Genomic DNA, 12,153 nt, shown 5'->3' with positions numbered 1-12,153 from the left:
CAACAACATATTGGTCTACGCATTATAAAAAAAGCTCAATCTGCTAAAGTCGGCTATTCGGCGCTTCATGGAAAATGTTAGAAGCGAAGAGAGGATTTCGCGCTAAACTATGTGCATTCACGCCAGTTTCACGAATCTTGTCAACTGTGATTCACTACTTGAGAAAATCTTGCCAGGCAAACGCTTCTGACGTCCTGACGTTACATTTAAATCAACGCCTTGCGTGTTTTGCTGTAGAATGGGCGATGCTTGCACTCAAGGACGATAAAATGCCTCTGCCGCTCTTTGTGTGGACTTGACCCGGACTGCCATGAACACTGCTTACAAAAAGAGAGTTGCGGGCTGCCCTTATGGAATTGCAGAGACAATGCACAATAGGCTTTGATAGCGCGAAACATCAAATAATTAGAAAGCTTCAGGAGGAAAGACTACGTGATCTGCTCTATTTCTTTGTCGAAATTTGTGAAATGGTAACCCTTCCATCAACCTAATTTATAGCGGGGGTGGTGCCTGTTATAAAACGTCGCGGAGACACAGCGGGTCTCTATTTGTGCTAGACTGGTGTCGCTACCTCGTGCGCCTCAAAGTTAATGGACAAACTAATTTACCACCGGCTCTCCTGGTTTTATGAAACCAGACGTTACTTGCCAACATGTATCACTCGATTTCTTGCCCGTGTCAGCGCGCAAGACCGCATTTTGGAATTAGTATACCACATTGAGCACAACAAGAGCAACGGCCTATCAACCCTTGCCGTATTCCTAGATATTTCGAATGCTTATGACTAGGTCCCACTTGGCAGTTCTTTCTAAGCCATATAGCATGAAGGAGACAGGGTGCATTCGCGTACGCTTCGTTCATGAATTTACCTGCGGCCGGAGGATTCTAGCCTGTCTTGGAATGGCCCGGAACAGCACGAGGACTCTGTCTCGAAAAGTGCCGCACGGAAGTGTCCTATCGCTTCTGTTCGACTTCGCTATGGAAGCTCTGCTGGATGTCCAACATCTAGCCGCACACTGCTGCGAATGACGGTTTACGCTATGACATCTGTGGTGGGCTACCAGCATAAGCGTCCATCGATGATAGCGCAGTGGGCTCTTCCTGCACAGATGCATATGGATATGTTTGGTATCTGTTTGTCAATAGAGAAGTCCTGCTTTGTGCTGTTCCCGGGAGAAGGACGTCGCTAGTAGACCTACGAATGCAAGGAACCCAGATCCATCAGGCATGCCACATGAGGTTCCTGGGCGTCATACTGGACTCATGTCCGACATGAAATAGCTTTTTGGACAACATTGTTTCCTCCTCGCTGCTTTGTCTAAACGTGCTGAAACGTTTGGCAGGTGCGAAATGGGACAGTGCTCCTTCAACAATGTTAAAGCTGCACTAAGCAATTGTTACGAGCGGAATTATTTACTGACTATTATTTCTATCGCCAGCAGACAGCCAGTATAAGCGCATTGAGGTCGCAAACAGGAAAGGCCTGGATACCGATCTGGACGTTGAAGGCCAGGCTTCCCCTCGCAAGCTTTTAGAAGAAGGCCATTTCCTTCCATTGTGTCTGCATTGCCGCAAAAGACTGCTTTTCAATTAGATTACCTTGGAGACACTCGGACAAGTCAGGTCCTGCTTTGTCGACTAAAAGCCGGGATGCAAAGCCACTTCTCCGCAGCCCTTCACACACTTAGAACGGTCGGTTGGCCACACGCGCCACACAGGTGTCAAACGAACCCGCAATGGTTTTGTGACGACATACATTGCCGCCTCGACATCCCAGGCTTACGCAAATAACGATCGATACCTCTGGCGCAAGTAAAATGCTTGGTTCTTACTTCCAGCGTCCACGAAGGCCACCTACAAGTTAACACTAACGAATCTGTAAGCAGGCATGAACAGTCCTCCTCAACCGCAATTGCAATGTCAGACATTGAAATATCTTGGTCTGAGAGCCTGCAAAGAGTAGTCTCGTCCATTTCGGCTTAATCACCGCCCATTGCGAGGTCGCTTAAAGTCTGTCCTTCTGCAAACCACAGAGAGTGCTCCTTCTGTCTGACTCCAAGTCTACATTAGAGCGCATACTACAGTTGAACGGATTTACACTGTGCATCAAGTGGCTACCATCTCACTTTGGAAGCGAAGGTAAAACAGTGGCAGACATTCTTGCTGAGAAAGCCCAGTCTTATCCACCTTCAGTGGCTGTGCGAAAGGAGGACGAGACCTTCGCTAGGCAGCTACTGTTGCAACATTTTTCTGTACTTCGGCCATCTTTGCACATTTGTTGCGTTATGCGAGGCCTGTTGCGCGACAGAGCTACTCTCTTGAAGCGACTGCCCAAGAACTCCTCCTATACGCTGTTTCCTCAAGATTAAGCGCACCATTTCACCTATATGCGTATTCTGTGATGTTGTGGTTGATTCGAACCATCTCGTTTTAGCCTGCTCGGGTTTCCGTGCCGAGCGTGAGACACTCCTGGAAAACTTGAGAACACTGAACGTTCCCTTGGACGATGTCTCTTGCATCGTATACTCTGAAGGCTCCCGAACAAAGTGGCGGTTAGTGTCACGATCACTGTTGATATTTTTAGAAGTCACGGGCCTTATGAAACATAGGTGGAGGCACAGTCACTTAAACCACTCACTGTGGTGGCGCGATTGCCTACAGGCCAATGTAAGGCTAATCCAGCCGGTACATTTACACCTCCATCATCAACAACATATTGCCCTCCGGTAAGGCATTGTATGGTAAAAGAAGTCGAATAAATTTGCTTTTCCAAAGTTCCTTTGAAGGCATCCTAGAACAGAATTGTGTCTTTACAATTGATTAAGTTGTTTCTGGGACATCACACAGGCGGCAGGTCACAAACACAAAAATATTTGTTGAAGCCTTGTCTTCATGGGCAGTGTTCTTGCACGTCGGTAAAAAAAGTGTTTACAGATGACTCTTATTTTTAAGGGGAGACTTGAATGCACTTAAGAAGGCCCGTTGAGAGTCAGGTTGGTTGGAAGTAAACTTTCTCGTACGGGTTGTGACACAGCTACCACACTCACTTGCACGCCTTGAACTTGAAATCCGGGCACACAAATTTCAAGTGGCTACACAGCGTTTCTCAAGCTTTTTCGGAAACTGTTTCTTAGAGGTTGTTAAAGAGATTCCTATGAACAGCGCTATCCAACGAACTGCGTGTCTCGACCTGAAAACGGTTCTTTAATTTTGTAATAAATGTTCATTCTCTAGACCAATCTTCTCGAACCGTCGTCAGAGAGTAGAACGTGAGACGTACGAAGAAGAAAACTGACACGCTGCATGAGGGGCTATCGGATACAGGCAATTGGTGCCACTTCAATAATTGATCGAAACCGGAGTGCATCGCTGACGTTCAGAAAAAAAAAACAGTGTTCTCGACCTGGCCATGGCTTCGCGTCTCCAGTAAGGAAGAAATCCCGACGGTTCAACAAGACGCGTGTCAAGCAAGCATTTGTAGCAAAAGCGTGACTTAGCTATATTTTCGGAAGCGAGTCAGCAGGGTTCTCAATTTCCACAGGGCCCACACGTTCAGGAAAATTCGCTTTGGCAGATCCCCTTTTAAAGCCCTTCGTTCACCTCGCCCGCTATATGGCACCCCAGTAATACCATGCAGCCTTACGGAAGCTGCTATAGGGGCAGCATTTCAATGAGAGGCCTGGATATTGTAAATATTCCGGGTTGGCTGCAGAGGATCGGGTTAATTACAGAAACCAGGGAGAGGATTTTGCTCTGCAGTGGGTGTAGTCAGGCTGATGATGATGATGATGATTGTAAATATTCCATTCCATTACTCTTCCACATTTCGGAAAACTCGGCGTGAGGTACAGTCTTTGTCAAATGTATGCGGCGCAAGGGGTCTGCTTCTGAGCCCCTGAGCACGATCTCTTTTGCATACTCAGAGACCCTAATCTCACGAAGGAGGGAGAAACTTGCCTCCTCAACCCTCCCAAGCTTCAGACTGTCAAATAGGCAAAAGATCTTTTACCCAGGTTGGAAGCAAACCCCTTGGGTTGTATATTTTTGACAAAGACTGTACATATTTTCTGCGGGGCAAATGCCGTAAACGCTGTAGCTTAACTATAAACTACAAATTTAATCATCAAATTCTGTTCAGATACAATGGGTTCTCGTTATTTCGCATTCCCTTGATTCGAACTGGCACTTTGGTTCCTAAAGTGCGAAGAGAATTAAACAGACGTTCTCGTGAGCCAAATGCAAAACGATGACAGAAAGAACAGAGACCCCATTACATCTGTGGTGCGTCTGTACTACGTGTGTCGTTTCTTGTGGTTTGCACTGTAGGACTTCTTGGTAACCAGCTAGCTCCACTTGTATCATAGTGTTAAGAAGAAGAAGAAGAAGACTTTATTTCCACCATGTGCAGTACACAGATGGAGGACGACGGAAAAAAGCGTCAATAGGCGGCTTGACGAGTCCGTCGCCCCACTTAATGAGCAGCGTTTGGTCAACAGCAATCAATTTATACAGTCAAACAAAAGAAAATGAAAACACTTGATCAGTGCAGAACAGAAGCAAAACAGAGTGGTCCGAAAAATGAAATCCCATGATAAATAAAATCAGTTATTCATCCTCAGTAAACATAGAGCGAAGCTTAGCAGCGGAGCAAATAAATAAATCAAAGTTAGTAGACAGATAGTGGTTTAACAGTGATGGTAAAGAATAACATAGGCGTTCCATGCCAGAGTTCAAACGGGGTGCACCGATTTTCCAACATTCTCCCTGTCTTGTAGCATAATATTGTTCATTCTTTTATAAATATGCCAGAGTACCAAGGTTATGTATGTTATATATTACTTCATATTTAAATCTAGTACTCAGATGGTAGAGATATAGTTTATGAGCCGTAATGACATGCGCTCTATGAAAAAACCTGCAGTTGTTGCATTATAACCGGCGTTGTACACATGACGTAGGTATCGCTTCTGCATGACATAAATTTTTTGTAGGTTAGAGAATGTAGTTGTACCCCAGACAAGTTGGCAATAGTTAACATGTGAATAAAAGAGTGAATTATAAACCAATAGTTTAAGTTTTGTAGAAAGAATGTATCTGAGACGACCAATTACTCCAGTTATCCGAGCTAAATTTGTCACTAGTAAGTTCACATGAGTTTCCCAGGACATGTGAGCAGTAAATGTCACACCAAGGCTTTTGAAATGGTCAACAATGTAAACAGGACGAGAGTTAAAAATAATATCGGCATGAGGAAGGAGTGGCTTATTCTTTGCCCGAAAGATAACGGCTTTTGTTTTATTTGTGTTAATTGTCATAGAATTATAGGACGACCATTGTTGTAGTTGAACTATTGTGTCATTGCAACTAGAGATAAGTTGATCGATATTATTACCAGAGAAAAATATGCTAGTATCGTCTGCGTATATGATAAATTTGGCATCCTGGTTAATATTAACAATGTCATTTATATAAAGGTTAAAGAGCAAAGGCCCCAATATGCTACCTTGTGGGACACCACAAGCCAGTGGTAGGACTTGTGATCGAGAGTTATTAATTTGGACTACTTGTCGCCGGTGGGACAAATATGACCGTAGTAAATGTAACGCACATCCACGTACACCATAAATATCCAACTTATTCAATAAAACTTCATGATTGACCAAGTCAAAAGCCATGGAGAAGTCAACAAATAAGCCAACCACGATTTTCTTGTTTTCAAATTGTGTTAAAATATATTCTTTTTGGTGAAGCAAGGCTAATTCAGTTGACATATTCTTCCGGAAACCAAATTGGTAAGGTGTTAATACATTGGAGGTTTCGATGAAATTCAAAACCCTGCAATGAATTATTTTCTCGAAAACCTTTGAAAAAATCAGGCAATATAGATACAGGCCGATAATTGCCCAATTCGTTTCGATTCCCCTTTTTAAAGAGCACTACTACTTTGGCAACCTGCAACTTTACTGGGAATAAAGACGTAGTTAAACACATATTAAAAATATTCGTAAGAACTGGTGCAATTACATCTGCGAAGTATTTGACGGGTTTTATTTGATGTTCATCGATATCCCTACTGCTGCTGTTGTTTAAACTTCTAATTGTTGAAATCACTTCCTGCACTGTGACTGGCTGTAAAAATAAAGTTCTATCATTCCTCCTGTTCATATATTGACATGCGTTGTGGGAACTACCTGGTGTACTCATATTTGTGAAAAAAGTGTTGAAAGCATCAGCCAGTTCCGCCCCTTGCAAGTCCATGCCCTTAATAGTAAGTTTGGACATGCAGCTCCTGCTATTACCACGGCGTAGTAAGTAACATATTTAGTTTGTCCCAAAGCAGTGCGCTCGGTGCATTTTTGACATCCACAAAAGATGAGAAGTAATCTTTGCGCGCAATGCACAATTTCTTGGTTAGTTTGTTTCGATATTGTGTCAAAATCGTCAAGTCATTAAGATTACGCGTGCGAAGAAATTTTCTGAACAGTCTGTCTTTTGTTCTCATATGTTGGTAGAGTTCGTATGCTACCCATGGTTTCCAAATTTTCCTATTTCTTTGGCGCTTTTTTACAGGAAAGTGAACTTAGTAAAAACCTTTAAATATATCTAAAAATGCATCATAAGCATTGTCAGCATCGACCAAAGTCAGGACCTTTCGCCAGTCTACTTGAATCAATTCTTTTCTGAATGCATCGAGAGCCGCGTCAGTTACTGGCTGGTATAGGTTTTCAGCAGGCGGATGTTTAGGAATGCTGGCAACATCTAGGCAAAAAAACACCGGAAGATGATCACTAATAGAACATGCTAATGCACCAGCTTTTACATCCGATAATACAACATTTGTTATGAAGACATCCAATACTGACTGGCAATTAGTTGTTATTCTTGTTGGATTATTTATAACATTGTTAAACCCATTTGACAGCAAAATATTGGTAAAATTGGTACAAACAGGAGTATCAATACCCATATCAATGTTGTAATCACCTGAAGCTACCAACATGCACCTGCTTTCCACAACAAACGAAAGAAAGCTTTCATAAAATTCAAGAAATGTTGGAACATGCCCATTTGGCGGCCGATAACAAACCGAATACAGTACTTTATCCGCAAATAAAGATAAAACTTCGTAATCGGGAGTTACAATACTGAAAGCGTATACTAGTTCGCAGTCCATTTGTTCTAAAGTTAGAACTGCAACACCACCACCGCGACCACAAGGTCGGTTGAGATAATGCGTATTATAGCCTTCCATTCTAAAAACATCACTCTCATTTTTGCTCCATGTTTCACTGAACATGACAACTGAAAAATTGAAAGAAAATTGGCTAAAGAATTCATCTAACAGAAGTGCTTTGTTTCGGACAGATCTGGCGTTTAAATGCACAGATTTTAACGCATGACGTCCCAAATGAGATACCACATTGTTCAAGTCATCTGGTGAATAGAAATCGTGTTCATCCATCTCTAGCTTCTCTGTTCAAGAATGATACTGGCTTGGCACATCATTTGGGCAGAAGGCGGTCGAGGTCATCACGGCTTCTAACGTGAATTGCGTTTGCACCATCAGACATTCTCAAAAAAACCTTTCCATGCGTATGCCACACGTATTTAAAACCAGCTTCTTTGGCCCAGTTCTTTGTAGCTTGTAGCAGGTCTCAGTTGTGACGGGTCAAGTTTTCCTGGATGAAGATGCGTGGATGGCTATCATTTAGCTTATTCTTTTTACTTAACCAAGATTCCCTTGTCGACTGCCTTGTGAAACGGACGATTATTCCGGGAATTTTGTCTTTCTGTGCGGGTAGCCTGTGTACCGAGGCAATGTCATGCTCGACCAAATGTGGCGTTTCCAGCTGGTCTGCAACTCCGTTTAGCACATTATGCAAGTTTTCACCTTTCACGAGAGGCACCCCATGGATTTCTAAATTAAGCTGCCTATTTCGGAATTCAAGTTCGTTCACTTCCCGGCGAAGATGAGCCTGAGCAGATTGGTTCTCATCCTCCTTCATCTCCAGTTCCGGTACCTGCTTTCTAAGTACCTTAATTTCATTTTCCTGCACGAAAATAGTTTTTTTCAGTTCCTCAAAAATGGCAGACATGTGCGTAACAGACTCCTCCATGGTTTCTACTCAAGCGGCGAGGGAAGGTAGGCATTCTAGCTTTAGATTAATAGATCGAAGGATAGCTTTTATATCCATGTCAGTCTTGTTTTCATCAGTGTTGCTACCACCTTGTACCGAGCTCCGGCAATTCTGGCATCGCCATGTTTTCTTTGCAGCTTCGGATTTTCCTTTGAATGACTTTTCAGCTATTCCCGTGGATTTTCCAAAATGGTATTCGTGCACACATTCAGAACAAGCTACACGTCCCTCATTTTCATGAAATGCTTCATCACAAGTGAAGCAGACATGGGACATTGTTTCCACTACAGCAGAAAACCACAATAGGCCCGGCAATACAGCAAAATATACAAGTCTTTGGCAGCGACAGCCTATACTTCCCTTCTCTCCGTAACTTGAACAAATTTTCAGTCATCTGCGAATACTATACCGCCTAAGAGGACATCAGCCTCACTGGACATGTGAAATAGCCTGTGTAGATTCTCTATAGTCGGATAAGGCAAGAACAAAACCGTAAATAGCCCTCACCGGAAGCACTCTAGCAAAAGGCATTGAATGAATCTCATGATGTTGTGGTTAATCATCTTGAACCTACTAGCGTGACATTACAGGTGGTGCAGATGAAGAGGATTCGCCAGTACTTAATCGGTTAAACCTTGGCATTACGCAAATAGGTCGGCACAACTGGCTGCAGAACATCCTTTGAAGAGTATACGCTATTTCATCCTCGAGATCTAGCCGAGTAATTCGGATAAAACTCAAGAACAACGAGGCTTATACCCTTCAAGGGGGGTCCTCCAGCCAAAAGGGTCGACTGATTTTCACGACTTCGAGCTTATTGCCATTGCATCTACTTTCGTAACACCAATGGGGATTAAGGTGCAAGAGGATTACACATGGTTTAAGCGGATTAACAGCTGCGTCACGAGTACTGCTTGACGCTTTTGGCTGGAAGGCTTCCTTTGAGGGGCGTTCGCCGCTTCGTTCTCGAATTGCGTGTCTATAGAATATGACATATTCAGTTATTTGGATCAGGCAGAATAACATCCCAAAATTGCCCCGGCGATCAAGAGGCTTAACAGTCTACACAAGCTACAACTGAAATCATGGAAAGTGGACACTTCGTATATTCGTTGGCTAGTAGTCGGCCAAAAACTTAGATTCGTGCTCCAAAATTATGCTTCCCCAAACTGTTCTCTACTGTGTGAGTGTCAAATTTTTAACAGGATAGATAAGCGGGCGAGTTGGTGATACATAATGCAAAAAAAACAGCGCGAACAAACGGGGACTAGACGGGGACTTGTTCCTGTGTATTGTTCGTCTAGTCCCCGTTTGTTCGCGCTGTTTTTTTTTTGCATCAAAGTTTTAATAGTGTACTTTTCTCACATTTCTTTATTTTTAACGCGATTGAATGAATGTCTGTTGTCGGGATGGTAAACAAATAATCTAAGCCGTTCTTGAAGGACAGCCTTGAAAAAAGCCATATTGAACAATTAAGTCCACGTTTTCTGAAAGAAAATACCAAGGCAAATGCACTGCATGCACTTCTCTCCTTACCTTTCACTAGTCTGTATGGATGTAAGACGATAGCGCCTAATGCTTTCTGATAATTCGAAAAACTATAAGCTTCAGGTGGACTTCAGAGCAGATCTAGTGATGTGGCTTGAACAGATCGATGCGTGTGAGAGCATCCAAATCCTTTCCAAGGCGGCCACATTTCGATGGGGGTGAAACTCAGACTGCCGTGTGCTGTGCGATGTCAGTGCATGCTAAATACCCTGAGGTGGTCGAAATTATTACAGAGCCCTCCACTGCGGCATTTCTTTCTTCCTGTCTTCTCTCAGTCCCTCTTTTATGCCTTCTCTTAAGGCGCGGTTCAGGTGTCCTCCGAGATGTGAGAATTACTGCGCCATTTCTTTTGCCCGACAACTAATATACATTTAAATTTCAAACTGTAGACCATGGGCGTTCGTTGTGTTCATGACCGCTGGCGTTGACATTGTTCTAGACTCCGATGATCTTGAGGAAAGAAGGTGAGAAACTGGCTCGCTGGGACAGTGGACGCCTCAGTAGCGCTTCGAGGTACATCGCGGTGGTGAGAGAGAGAGAGGGGTTTGAGCTGAATTCATTAGCGATGTCAACGTTGTGGCAGACACGCGGCACTGCAGCAATAGGCCACAGCGTTCATTGCGGGAACAATTTCTTGATCAACCATCATTTCAACTGCGAACTGCCAGGATCATGCACTGCTTACCCAGTGTGCGGAATGCTATAAACGTTACCGACGCCAAGCCGCGTCTTGTTGTCCGAGTAACCACAGCTTTCGCTCTCTCTCTCTCTCTCTAACCAGGTTTAGCAGTAGACAAACCGCAGGTAATTTATCTTTCTGGCAATGCCAAAGTATTCAGGTTAATTCTTAAGTGTTCAGTGCTAATACACCTAATTAGCTTTAAGATGGAATACATTAGGAAGCTTGTACACCTGCACACTGCAAATGGAGCCAGTCGGGTTTTACCCATCAACTTTTAAGTTCTGAAACAGAACGGTCTATAGTGTGCTGGTTCTTATAGAGAACATCGACTGCTACTCCATCATAACCTAAGAAACAATTGTGCTCAACGTATATAGAAATTTCGAACTGCCCCAGTCGCGCAGGATTTAACATCAAATGTAGAAACTACTCAGCTTATGGAATAAATGTACCGTCTTTGCATCACTAACAAGGATACACGGTTTTCACCTCATATTGTGGAGTCCTTATGCGTTCCCTGATAATAATAATTGGTTTTGGGGGAAGGAAATGGCGCAGTATGTGTCTCATATATCGTTGGACACCTGAGCCACTCATGATTGAACTGCGCGAAAGAAACGGGGACCAAGAAGAAACACGTACACACACACATATGTGTTTCTTCTTGGTCCCCGTTTCTTTCGCGCAATTCAATCATGAATGAAATCCACCAACTAGCCCGCCTCAAAACCCTACCTGAACCATGCCGTAAGGGAAGAGATAAAGGAGGGAGTGAAAGAAGAAAGGAAGAATAGGTGCCGTAGTGGAGGGCTCCGGAATAATTTCGACCACCTGGGGATCTAGATGGATAAATTAGCAGAAGTGTATCATTACCGAACCACAACGAGACGATTACCTTTTGGAATGTCCTTCCCCACAGGTAGTACCCCCTATCCCCAATCCCACTCATTCTTCCCGGAAGGCTGCTTTACGGACCGCTCAGCCTGCCGGCCAGTAATCGCGGGTCGATTGAGCTTTTTGTGAAGCACAAACCTGTGGACTCCTGAACCAGTAGGGGACCACCCTAGAAGATTTTTTTAACGCGACAGCGTTAAGGAGCTCGTGTCGCAAAAAAGCCGGTGTCGTCGGCGTCTTTGGCAGTGAGCAAAAAATGGCGCATCTCAGTGGACACCTGAACGGGCGTCCAGCGAGAATTGTGAGACAGGCGTCCTTTCCTTTCCATAAAAAATCTTATTTTAATTTTCATTTCTTTCTGGCACAGTTCGGGGGTCCACCAAGATATGTTTCCTTTCCTTAGTTTGTCCGGGCAAGGGGTCGTAGCGAAAGACGATGGCGTTCTGTGGATTTCTTGGCGATGCTGCAACACGCTGTCGCGTACTGCTCTTAAAGGCGAAGCTTAAGCGTCCTTCAATTTTTTCTTCGTCTAATAAAAGTTGTTTCCATTCATCCATCCAACCACATGGCCCATTCGGCGGCGCGTGCGCTTACCAAACAAAGCTGCCCCCGAATGCTCTGCACTGTGTGCGTATCAGATTCTTTTAATCGTAGGCATTTCACTCCTTAGCTATGTCTAAAGTGATTGAATGAATGCTTGCAATGAGCATGGTATGTAAATTATCGAAGCCTTTTTGGAAGTCTGCGTTGAGAAAAGCCGCATTGTTCTGATTAAGTCCACGTTTTCTGTCAGCATAAATGCGAAGCGTACACTTTCCAGTTTTCTGTGCCTAGTCTGCATGTGTGTGTGTGTGTGTGTGTGTGTGTGTGTGTGTGTGTGTGTGTGTGTGT

The sequence above is a fragment of the Amblyomma americanum genome, chromosome 10 (genome assembly GCF_052857255.1).
Source record: "Amblyomma americanum isolate KBUSLIRL-KWMA chromosome 10, ASM5285725v1, whole genome shotgun sequence".
Taxonomy (NCBI): Eukaryota; Metazoa; Arthropoda; class Arachnida; order Ixodida; family Ixodidae; genus Amblyomma; species Amblyomma americanum.
The sequence above is the reverse complement of the archived record's forward strand: the minus strand, read 5'-3'. Positions refer to the sequence as shown.